Source organism: Narcine bancroftii, chromosome 2, assembly GCF_036971445.1.
Source record: "Narcine bancroftii isolate sNarBan1 chromosome 2, sNarBan1.hap1, whole genome shotgun sequence".
Taxonomy (NCBI): Eukaryota; Metazoa; Chordata; class Chondrichthyes; order Torpediniformes; family Narcinidae; genus Narcine; species Narcine bancroftii.
Window position 1 is genome coordinate 338,749,201 of NC_091470.1, and position 13,161 is coordinate 338,762,361.

Consider the following 13,161-nt stretch of genomic DNA (forward strand, 5'->3'; position numbering starts at 1 on the left):
AAAGACTTGAACAATTTGGGCTGACAATTCAAACACTCTTGAGCCTGTAATGTACTGATGTACTGAAGTTGTATTTTCTTCTGGGATAAGTTCTGACAGGTGGTCATTAAAGATCCAGTCACAAATCTTAAATGGGAGTATTAGCATTCTTGTTAATATGTATCTCTAAACTTTAACATAGCAGAAAATTTTGTCATTTTAAATTGTTGCCTGAAGGGGCTTGTTGTGAGAAAATGGGTCACTCTCTATATTATTGTAACAACTACAATATACTTCATTATCTATAAGGCCACAGGATATAGGAGCAGAAGTAGGCTAAGATCAGCTCAGCAATTCCATCACGAGCTGATCCATTCCCCCACTCACCCCTGCCTTCTCCCTATAACCTTTGATAGCCTGACTATTCAGATACCTATCAATCTCTGCTGTAAATACACCCAAAGGCCTGGCCTCCATAACCACCAGTGGAAGAAAATTCTAGCGATTCACCATTATGTGGCAAATTAAATCCCTTCGCATCTCTGCTTTAAATAGGTACCTTTCAATCCTGTGCCTTCTTGTCCTTGTCTCCTCTACAATGGGAAACAACTTTGCCATATCTACTCTGACCAGACCTTTCAACTTTTAAAATTTTTCAATGAAGTTCCCCTCATTCTTCTATACTCCAAAGAGAACAGTCCAATAACTGAGATCTTCCTCAAATGTCTATTCCTTCATTCCAAGGATCATTCTTGCAAATCCTCTCTGAATTCTATCCAATGCCTTAACATTCTAAATATAGAGCCCAAAACTGTACCGCGTACTCCAATGGAAGCCTCACTAGTGCCTTTGAAACCTCAACATCACATCCCTTCTCTTATATTCTATTCCTCTAGATATGAATGCAAACATTGCATTTGCATTCTTCATCTCCTAGTCTTTTAGGGTATCCTGCAAGTCCCTTTACACCTTCAAATTTTGAATGATCTCCCCATCTAAATAATTGCCTGCCCTTTTAATCTTACCAAAGTGCATGACCAGACACTTTACAAATTGTAGTTCATTTGCCACTTCATTGCAAATTCTCCATTTTCCTCATCACTATCTGCCCCTCCACCTAACTTTGTATCATCTACAATCCGCAATTTAAATCATTAACATAACATGTAAAAAGAAGAGGCTCCACACAGACTCCTACGGTATACCATTAGTAACCAGTAGCCAACCAGAATAGGATTTCTTTCTTCCCAAACTTTTGTTCCTGTCAATCAGCCAATGCTCTACCCATGCTAGTATCTTTCCTACAATTCCATGGTTCTTATTTTGTTAAGCAGTGTCATGTTCAGCACCTTGTCAAAGGCCTTTTAAAAGCCCAAATGTACAACATCCACTGTATTTCCTTTGTTTAGCTGGTTTGTGGTTTCCTCAAAGAATTCCAGTAGGTTTATCATGCAAGATTTTCCCTTAAGGAAACCATTTGAATTTGGGTTATCTTGTCATGCATCTTCAGGTACTCCGTAACAGTAACCTTGACAATCAACTCCAATAATTTCCCAACCACCAATGCTTGGACCACAGGTCTATACTTTCATTTCTGCTGCCTTTGTCCTTTTTAAACAGTGGAGTGACAGTTACAATTTCCCAATCCTCCAGAACAATGCCAGAATTTATTGATTCTTGGAAGATCATTACGAGTGCCTCCACAATCACTGTAGCTCCTTCATTCAGAACCTGAGGGTGGATTCCATCTAGTCTGGGAGACATATCTACCCTTAAATCTTTCATTTTCCCAAGCACTCTGGTGATCGTAGCTGCACTCCTCTCTCATCCCGGACATCCTTGAAATTCTGATAATCTGCTCATGTCTCCTACAGTGAAGACTGATGCAAAATACTCATTCAATTCCTCTGCCATTTCATTATAATTTTTCCAGTGTCCTTTTCTATCATTCATATATTACTCTTGCCTCTTTATTTTGCTATTAATATAGTTAAAAAGCTTTTAGTAGCATTTTTGAGATGATTTGCTAGCCTCATTTCAAAGTTCATCTTTTCCTTCCTCATAACCTTCTTAATTGTCTTCTGGATGTTTTTAAAAAAAAATTTCCCAATCCTTTATCTTCCCACTAATTCCTAGTCTTCTATCTTCCCACTAATTCCCAGTCTTCTATCTTCCCACTAATTCCCAGTCCTTTATCTTCCCACTAATTCCCAGTCTTCTATCTTCCCACTAATTCCCAGTCTTCTATCTTCCCACTAATTCCCAGTCTTCTATCTTCCCACTAATTCCCAGTCTTCTATCTTCCCACTAATTCCCAGTCTTCTATCTTCCCACTAATTCCCAGTCTTCTATCTTCCCACTAATTCCCAGTCTCTATCTTCCCACTAATTCCCAGTCTTCTATCTAACCAATAATTCCCTGTCCTTTATCTTCCCACTAATTCCCAGTCCTTTATCTTCCCACTAATTCCCAGTCTTCTATCTTCCCACTAATTCCCAGTCCTTTATCTTCTCAGTAATTCCTAGTCTTCTATCTTCCCACTAATTCCCAGTCTTCTATCTTCCCACTAATTCCCAGTCTTCTATCTTCCCACTAATTCCCAGTCTTCTATCTTCCCACTAATTCCCAGTCTTCTATCTTCCCACTAATTCCCAGTCTTCTATCTTCCCACTAATTCCCAGTCTTCTATCTTCCCTCTAATTCCCAGTCTTCTATCTTCCCACTAATTCCCAGTCCTTTATCTTCCCACTAATTCCCAGTCTTCTATCTTCCCACTAATTCCCAGTCTTCTATCTTCCCACTAATTCCCAGTCTTCTATCTTCCCACTAATTCCCAGTCTTCTATCTTCCCTCTAATTCCCAGTCTTCTATCTTCCCACTAATTCCCAGTCCTTTATCTTCCCACTAATTCCCAGTCCTTTATCTTCCCACTAATTCCCAGTCTTCTATCTTCCTACTAATTCCCAGTCTTCTATCTTCCCACTAATTCCCAGTCTTCTATCTTCCCACTAATTCCCAGTCTTCTAACTTCCCACTAATTGTTGCTTCCTTGTATGCCCTTTCTTTTCGGTTTACATTGCCTTTGATTTCTTTGGTCAGCCACAGTTGTGTCATTTTTTCCATTCTTCTTCTTTGTAAAATACCTGTCTTGCACTTTCCTTATTTCTTGCAGATACTCCAGCTATTGCTGCTCTTCCATCCTCCCACCTGGTGTGTCTTTCCAATTAACTTTGTCAGTTCCTCTCCCATAACTCTGAGTTCTGATTCTTCATCTGGTATAATTATATCTCTGATTTTAGTTTCTCCCTCCCAAGCTGCAGGACATCATATTATGATCGCAGCCTCCTAAGAGTTTTGTAACATAAAGCCACAAAACATAGGAGCAGAATAGGTTATTCAGCCCATTGAGTCTGTACCACCATTTAATCATGAGCTGATTTTTTTTCCCACTCAGCCCCGCTGCCTGACCTTCTTCCCATTACTTTTAATGCCCTGCCTAATCAAGAACCCCTGTGGTAACTACTAGCAACTAGCAGCTAAGCAGAAAATGATTTCTGTATTCTGACACACTGTTCCTGCCAATCAGAAAAATGCTGTAACCACGCAAGTGTGGACTTGCCATGGACTCTTATCTTGTCAAATAGCTTGTGTGTGGCACCTTGTCAAGGGCCTTCTAAAAATCAAAGAAGCAACATCCTTTGACCCAAGCACTCAGGAGGCAACACAATATCCTGGAGTCTCTTTTGTGGCCACAGATCTACTTTCTGACTATTGAGTCCCCTATGACTATCTCTCTGCCTGACTTCATTCTTCCCTTCTGAGGCTCAGACCAACCACAGTGCTTTTGGTCTGGCTGCCACCTTGCCCACATATGTCATCCCTCACTACCCCTTCCCAGCTGTATTCAAAGGAAAATATTTGATGCTGAGGGAAACAGCCACACAGGTGTTCTGCAGTGACTGCCTATTCCCCTTCCCTCTCCTAACAGTTACCCACTTACCTGTCTCTTTGATGTGACTGTCTCTTTATACCTTCTGTCTATCACCCTCTTTTCCTCCCATATGATTTGGAGTTCACCCAGCTTCAGCTCCATTTCCCAAGCCTAAGGCACTTTATAAATGTGAGACTTTTGTTCCACGTTATCCTTTCAATAACTCTCTATAGTTACTGAAGACAAGAACACAAGAAATAGGAGTAAGGTCTTCAGTACCCCCCCCCCCCCCACCCCTACCCACACAAACTGCTTCACTATTCAGTAAAGACAATGACTGGTCTTTTCTCAATTTCCTGCATTTACCCAAATCACTAAATTCCATTACTATTTCAAATTCTGTCAAACCTCGGTTCTGAATATGGTCACCAAATGAGATTCCAGATTCGGCATGCAGAGATGAAGACATTTCTCATCACATTTCATTTTATTTGAAGTAGATTCCTGACTCTGGACACGTCATCCATGGGAAAAAAACAGTGCTGTATTTATCCCGTAAAGCCCCATCATATAATTTACATCAGTTTCAATGCAATCACCTTTCATTGCTTTACATCCAAGGAACTATATTCTGTAAAGTCCTTTCACATATGAAAAATCACTCCATTTATTGTAAGTTTACCCTTCCTTTGGTAGAGAGAATAAATTTACTCAAATTCTTGTGATAGAGTTCAAAATACTATTTGCCTTCCCTACTGTATGCATTGCCTACATTTTTAAGAAATAAACGCTGACTTAGCCAGTTATATTCATTCTGAAGGAACACACTATTTTTAATTTTTCAAAACAGAGGGCAAAGGTTTAAGGTGTGCGCTGAAAGGTTGAATGGGGATCTCAGAGGCAAGTTTTTTTTAAATACAGAATGCGGATAATTCTGCAGAACCCTTGTATTTTTAAATTTTGATCTTTAAATATATTACTTGATTAAAGAGGTGAAAGTGCCTTTGAGAATGGCCCATTGAAGCAGTAGGTTTTGCATCCAGATAAAAACAGTTGCTGGCCAAGTGTTGGCAATCCATCGGATTGAAAGTGATTCAGGCCAATGAGTTAATCATACCTTCCATTGCAAAATTTTAAAATTTGTTAAACATTTAACATACTATTCATCAAGCTCCCAGTTGTCCTGATACCCTTGCTAGCTACTTCCAGCAATTATGTCATTACTTGTGCTACTGTGAGTTGTCCCTTTCTGTCAACAGTTGGTATCTTCAGAAAGCCCCTGACATGTTATTTCCAATATTTTCTGTTTAAATTTCTAGACCTTGTACAGAACAATCAGGTAATGCACTGAGTTCTGCATTTCCAAAAGTATGTTCAAGTTATTTTAATTTATTTTTAAGTACATTCCTTTCTCTTGATTCTCTAGTTCTATGAGACATTGATGGATTTCAATTCCTTCCTGTCACCTTTGATTTGAGAAAGAATTATTCAAATTTCCTCTTAAACTATTATAATCATTTAAACGAATTAGGTAATAAATTCCAAAATTCTTATCCACTGATTTAAAAAAGATTTTTAGCAACATAAGAATTTGAGGATATTCACCCATTTAATGTAAGCAGCAAAACCAATATTAGTGAAGTAGAAGATATTTTAATTGCTCACTGATGGTACTCAGAAAGCCATGGGTTCACACTGAGGATTGACCTCATCAACCAGACTAACATGCCAGAGAAGCATCGATCAGGGGCGCAGTGCAAAACTTTTAGGCTCCATAGCTCACCAAAATGGCAAAATGGAGGTCTTGCAAGACCTGGCCTTGGTGGCCGCCATGTTGTCTTTTGTGCTGCATAGTTGACAGCAAAGACTATGAGATGTTGGATTGGTCCCAAAGCAGCCCTGACGTGGCCTGATAAGATTCCAGAGCGGCCCGATGAGGTGCCGGAGCAGCACTCTAGTGAGCTCTGGCAACACTGCACCTCTGGCACTGATGGAATGCTTCAACATGAAATTAAATCTTTGTGTTCCTATAGATGGAGAAGCAGGGGTGGGCATCCTTTCACCATGCGTGGGCCAGATGGTGTTCCAGTGGTTTAATGGTTGGCTGCACTGATGCTACCAGAAATGAAATCTTTTAAAATTTAAATGCAGTCATTCACTCAGACTTAAAGACACACGCATTCATATTACAACACAAATATTTACATATGCACAAATGAACTGAAGAAGACATATGTTGAAAAATCTACACTCAATAATGCAGGGGCGTATCTATACAAAATAGCGCCCATGGCAGGGGTGACCAATGCATCAAAAATAACAGTGACAAGAGCTGGCCTTGATGGCCGCCATGTGTGTATTTGGCATTGTATAAGGGCGGGAGGTTGGAGGTGTGGCAGTGATGGCTGAGGAGGTGGTGCTAGTGGGGGAGGGGTGGGATCAGATGTTGCCCGAATGGCTGGTAAGTGGCATGTACCTGTACTTCTATCAGTGGTTTTTCTGCTGGTGATTTATACACTCACCGTTTATTTTTAATTTCAAGCTGGAGTTTGAGTCAAACTCAGACGACTGATAACTAAGGACAAGTCAATCGCCTCTAAAGCTTCCAAATTGTTTTGATCCCAGATGATTTCCCCAAATTATGTTACAAGATCAAACCAGCAACCACAAAGAAGGCAGATCACACAGGGGTAATGATGAACAATTACTTTATTAACAAAAATTCACCTTCAAACTTTGATTCAATATCCCCCCCCCCCCACTTTTATAACAATGCCCACTGGTTCCTATGCAAATTCCTATAACAGTGTAAAACTAATAAATTCCCCAGCCTAAATACAACATATGTAATTAAAGTCTAATTTATATTTCCAACCAGCCCACAGAAAAACTTAGACACAAAACAAACATAAAAACGCACAACACTCACTAAACTTCGATCTCAACCAAAGCAAAGATCATAAACAAACTTTAGTTTGTTTGGTAAACTGAAGCCAAAAGATCTTTTAGAGAGAAATAGAGCACAAAATTCAAAGTTGTCTTCCTGTGTTGCTTGCAGAGAGACGAACAATAGCTTGGCCCGGATCCTTCTGGCTGCCTTCGGAATGTTCATCCCTTTTAAAATGCCCAACATTCTAAACTACCTCCCAGACAATGACTCTGCTTGGGCCTCCTTCCTCTTCACAGCCACACCCAGTGGTGGTTTGTCTTCCAAGTACAGAAATTTCTGGATCATTTTCTGCACATGCCCAGTCCGTCTCACACTCTCTCAGTAGTCCACCTTCACCTTGGCACTCGAAGGCAAACTGTCATTTTCCAACACAAAACCATAAAACACATAGGCCAATACACAACACAGAACTCTGTAACAATAGGGTAGCCCAGTGATCTATAGAATTAACCTATTCAACCTTCTTTCCACAGCTTCCAAAGCCAGTACATCCTTCCTCAAGTCAAAAGAACAGAACTATGTGCAGTACTCAGATGCGGCCTCACCAGTATCCTGTGATGTTGCAGCATTACCTCCCTGCTCCAAAATTCAATTCCTCTAGCAATGATGTCCAATACTTGATATCCTGCTGCACCTGCAAACCAACCTCTTGCAATTCATGCACAGACACTCCCAATTCCTTCTGCACAGCAGCATGTTGCAATCACTTACCATTTAAATGTTAATCTGATCTTCCATTTTACCTTCCAAAGTAGATAACCTCATATTTACCAACATTATATTCCATCTGACAGACTTTTTCCCACTCACTTAATCTATCTAGATTTCTCTGCAAGCTCTCCCTATTCTTTGCACATTTTGCTTTTCTACTCAATTTAGTGTCATCAGCAAATTTAGATACACTTCACTCTGTCCCCTCTTCCAGATCATTAATGTATGTTGTGAACAGTTGCAGGCCCAGCACTGACCCCTGTGGGCATATTGTTCATCACTGATTGCCAACCATAAAATCACTCGTATCCCAAATCTCTGATTTCTATTGGTTAACCAATTCTCCATCCATGCTTATGTATGACCCCAACTCTATAATCCTTATTTTACGTATATTTTTTTATGGCACCTTATTGAACAATTTCTGGACATCCAAGAAAATAACATGATATTATCTGCCAAAGTTAGCTCCTGTCCTTCTTTTGTCCTGATTATCTCATTCCTCAACTTGATTCCCAGTTCCCGACAGTCCTCCCGGTATGAACTTGATCCTAGCTGTTTAAACCTGCCCCATGCCTCCTCTTACTTTGACCATGGGAAAATTAATTTGCAAATCAAAACATATCTTTACAATTGTATGGGGAAAGGAGGAAGGTAGGAGTAGTTGTCTATGACATCTTCGCAATTATTGGCTCAGATCTCAAAATGTCGACTGCCGAGTGCTTTACATGAAGGCTGCATGACGTGCTGAGGTCTTAGATTGAAGATTCAATTTTTAGTCATGTAATAAAAACAGTGTCATATTACACAAAATTCCCTTTTGTCTGGTATAAGGCAGACAGCTGCACCATCGGCAGAAATTGACTGTCAGTACCTCTGACAGTCAGAGAAAGAGAAGCAAAAGAGAATTTCCCCAGGATAACCAAGTGTCTGTGAATGACACTCCAGCATATTAATAGCCCTAACTATTTATGAAAGATCTGAAAACATTAAGCTGTAGCAGCTACTACGGTAGAGCTAATAAAGTAATACAAACACACCCCAGATTAGTCAACTCAAGACTGATTTATTCAGAGTTTACAAGCTTCTTTTATATACTGCATGTCCCGAGCTCCACATGACTGGCAGGTTTAAATTAAGCCTTGTGAGTGTCCCACACCTTCCAGCAGGAGACTCAACAGATCAAAGTGCCATTCCTCGGCTCTCACTATCTCTCGCTTATGGTTCATTACGTGAGTACCGAGCCGGCGATAGTTCACGATACCATGCTGTGCACCTGTTCGACCCAATACCCAGCTGGTACAAAGCTTTAATAAGGAAGTTATACTTTAATATTTACTATTTTTCTGAGCAATAGAGAATAAATGAACAAATCTGACAGATAACTTACTCAAAGCAATTGATCATAATTAATTATTGCTAACTATTTAGTAACCTATAAATTAGATTGATGTTTCAGATTTCAAAGTATTTCTCTAAATAAATTATTTTGGACCCTAGTAATTTAAGAATGTATTTATTTTATATTGTAGAACCATAAAACCATAGAACACTACAGCACAGAAAACAAGCAATTTGGTCCTTCTAGTCAGTGCTGAAACATCATACCGCTAGTCCCACTGACCTGCATCCATTCCATAACCCTCCAGACCTCTCCTAACCATGTATCAATCCAGTTTAATTTTAAAACTTAAGAGAGAGCCTACTTTTACCTCATCAGATGGCAATTTGTTACACACTCCCACCACTCTCTGAGTGAAGAAGTTATCCTTAATGTTCCCTCTAGACCTTTTCCCTTTCATCCTAAAGCCATGTCGCCTTGTATTTATGTCTCCTAATCTAAGTGGAAAGAGCCTACTAGCATTTACTCTGGCTATACCTCTCATCATTTTGTAAACCTCTATCAAATCTCTCCTCATTCTTCTGCACTCCATGGAATAAAGTGTTAGCCAGTTTAATCTTTCCCTATAACTCAACTCCTGAAGGTGGCATCTTAGTAAATCTTCTCTGCACTCTTTTGAGCTTACTGATATCCTTCCTATAGTTTGGCGACCAGAATTGCACAAAAAAATACTCCAAATTTGGCCTCACCATAACATCCCAACACCTATACTCAATACTTTGATTTATGAAGACCACCCATGATGCCACTTTCATGGAATTAAGTATCTGAATTTTCAGGTCTCTTTGTTCCTCCACACTCTTCAGTGCCCTACCATTTACTGTGATGTCCTACATTGGTTTTTCATTCCAAAATGCAACACCTCACACTTTTCTGCATTAAATTTCATCTGCCTCCTTCTGACCCATTTTTCCAGTTGGTCCAGATCCCTCTGCAAGCTTTGAAAGCCTTCCTCGCTGTCCACACCACCTCTAATCTTAGAGTCATCGGCAAACTTGCTGATTCAATTTACTACATTATCATCCAGATATTGATATTGACAACTAACAACAATGGTCCCAGTACTGATCCCTGAGGCATACCACTAATCAGAGGTCTCCAATTTAGCCAATTTTGAATCCCGTTTACAATCTCTCCATGAATTTCAAATGTCTGAACCTTCTGAACTAACCACTCATGTGGGACTTGGTCAAAGGTCTTACTAAAATCCATGTAGACAACATCCACAGCCTTTCCTTCATCCACATTTTTGGTAACATCCTTGAAACACTCTGTAAGATTCGTTAAACATGACCTATCACATACAAAGCCATGTTGACTATCCTTAATCAGCCCTTGGCTGTCCAAATATTTGTATATCTGACCTCTCAGAACACTCTCCAATAATTTACCTACTACTGATATCAGGTTCACTGGCATGTAATTTCCTGGTTTATTTTTACTTTTTAAACAATGGACAACTTGAGCTACCGTGCAATCCTCCAGCATCTCACCTGTGGATAAGGATATTTTAGATATTTCTGATAGGGCCCCTGTAATTTCTACACTCGTCTCCCTCAAGGTCCAAGGGAATACCATATCAGGCCCAAAAGATTTATCTACCTTTATTCACTGTAAGACAGCAAGCACCTCCTCCTCTTCAATCTATATATGTTCCATGCCACTATTGCTTGTCTACCTTCCTTCCTTAGACATTATGCCGGTTTCCTATGTAAATACTAATGCAAAAAAACTGTTTAAGATCTCCCCCATCTCCTGAGGCTCCACAATAGACGACCACTCTGATCTACTAAGGGACCAATTTTGTCCCTTACTATTGTTACGAGTCCGGAGGACCCCAAAACCCAGCAGCAATAGAAATTCACCAAGACAAATGGTTACTTAAACAAAAGTTACTTTTAATTTTCTTGAAACATAAAAACAAGATCAAACTTTAACTTATTACTATCAACTTAACTTAAACTAACTTAACCCCCTTCTAATTCTAAGCACACCTGTATGTAATGTGTATATGTGTATATGTTCAGGAAAGTTATTTGATTCACAGTCCAATCTCACTTCTCACTCCTCTAAGTTCATGGGTATCAGGCAATTCTTCTGTGCACAGAATTTAACATTTATGTATTTTCACCAGGCTCTTGTGCTGAAAGGTAAATGGTTACTGGTCAGGAAGGTTCTTGTCACTTTTCAGAGAGATTTGTTGCTCATTGGACACACACACAAACTTCAGTGTCTTGCTGACAAAACTTGTTCCATCATGAGTTTTCCAAATGATAACCTCTTCTTCCAGGTCACCACAGAGTTCATCTTGTTTCTCAGTCCAATTAACACCTACTTGTGAAATCTCCAAAGGCTCTCTTCAAAGTTTCTGTAAAGTTGCTGTGGACACAAAGTCTCTCTTTCAGCAAAGCTCTTGCATTTTAAATTAGATGTCTTTTGTGAAATGATAATGTCTTTTTGTGAAGTGGCCTACACTAAACCCCCCATAATATATCTCTTTTAAAGGCATATTAATATATTATATAAAATATAATATACCCCTTAACACTATCCTTTTACTCTAAACATTTTTGCAGAGACCTTTGCATTTACCTTCACAATATCTGCCAAAGACATGGCTTATCTTCTTTGCATATCTTCTTTTTGTATTCCTGATTTCCTTCTTGAGTATGTTCTTACATTTTCTATAGTCTTCTAGTGCCTCATTTGCTCCTTGTGCTTATACCTGCTATAGACCTTTCTCTTTTTCTTACCCAGATTGCCAATATCCCTTGAAAAGATTCCCTATGCCTGCTAACTTTGCCTTTAATCCTGACAGGAACATGCAAACTTTGCATGCTCAAATTTTTACCTTTGAAGGCCTTCCACCTACTGAACACATCCTTACCAGAAAACTTATCCCAACCCACTCTTCTGAGATCCTTTCTCATTTCCACATAATTGGCCTTTCTCTAATTAAGAATCTCAACTCAAGGACCATACCTATCCTTATCCATAATTCTCTTGAAACTAATGATATTATGGTCATTGGACCCAAAATGTTCTCCTACACATAGTTTTGTTACCTGACCTGACTGGCTCCCTAGTTGGAGATAAAGTATTGCATCTTTAGATAAATTATTGGTATCTCTATATATTGATTTGGAAAACTTTCCTGAACACATTTAACAAACTCCAAGCCATCCAATCCTTTTGCAGTATGGGAATCTCAATCAATATGTGAAAAGTTAAAATCACTCCAAGCCATCCAATCCTTTTACAGTATGGGAGTCTTAGTCAATATGTGAAAAGTTAAAATCTCCTTCTTTCACAACAGTCTTTTTCTTACATCAGTCTTCTATCTCTCTACAAATTTGCTCCTCCATTTCACTCTGACTATTGGGTGGTCTATAATACATCCTTATCAGTGTGGTCACACCTTTCCTGTTTCCTCTGAGCTGTCCTCTCTAGGCACAGCTGTGATATTTTCCCTGACTGACAATGCCACTCCTCCCCCTGTCATCTATCACCTCTGAAACAACGGAATCTCAGAACATTGTGCTGCCAGTCTTACCCTCTCCTCTTCACTATCTGCTCTTACACTCTGGTTCCCATCCCCCTGCCAATCTAGTTTAAAACTCCCAGAGCACCATTAGCAAACCTACCCATTGGATATTAGTCTCCCTCCCATTCAGGTGCAAACCATCCCGTTTTGTAGTTGTGCATTTATAGAAGAACACTTCTTTGTAATTAGTGCCAGTCAAAATAGCAAGGCTTACAACACTAGTTTGAGAATGCCATTCCAGGCATCCTTATTCAGGATGGGACTAGCTACCTTATTGATGCTGTCAGGCAAATTCAGTTGTGCAGGTCTCCTTATTTTTTATTTTAAATCTTTTATTTAAAATAACAAGTGTTTATGTCTAAGTTCAGTTCTTGGTCTCATCTGAACGAAATGAAAAAGGAGGACATTTTAATGATCGCTGGAAGTTTCTCAAAAAGTTTAAAGTGTGTGATTTCAGACACAAACTGCTTTTTTAATGGCAGACATCTATCAGAGACCAAAATGATATGTTTTGAACTTGCATGTTGTTAAATGAAACTGCAGAACTCCCTGATAGTAGTAAGCCCACTGTGACAATTACATTTCAAGACTTCCTCCTCTGCTGCCTGGTTGCTATCTCGAGAGAATGATCCAGCAAATCAGAA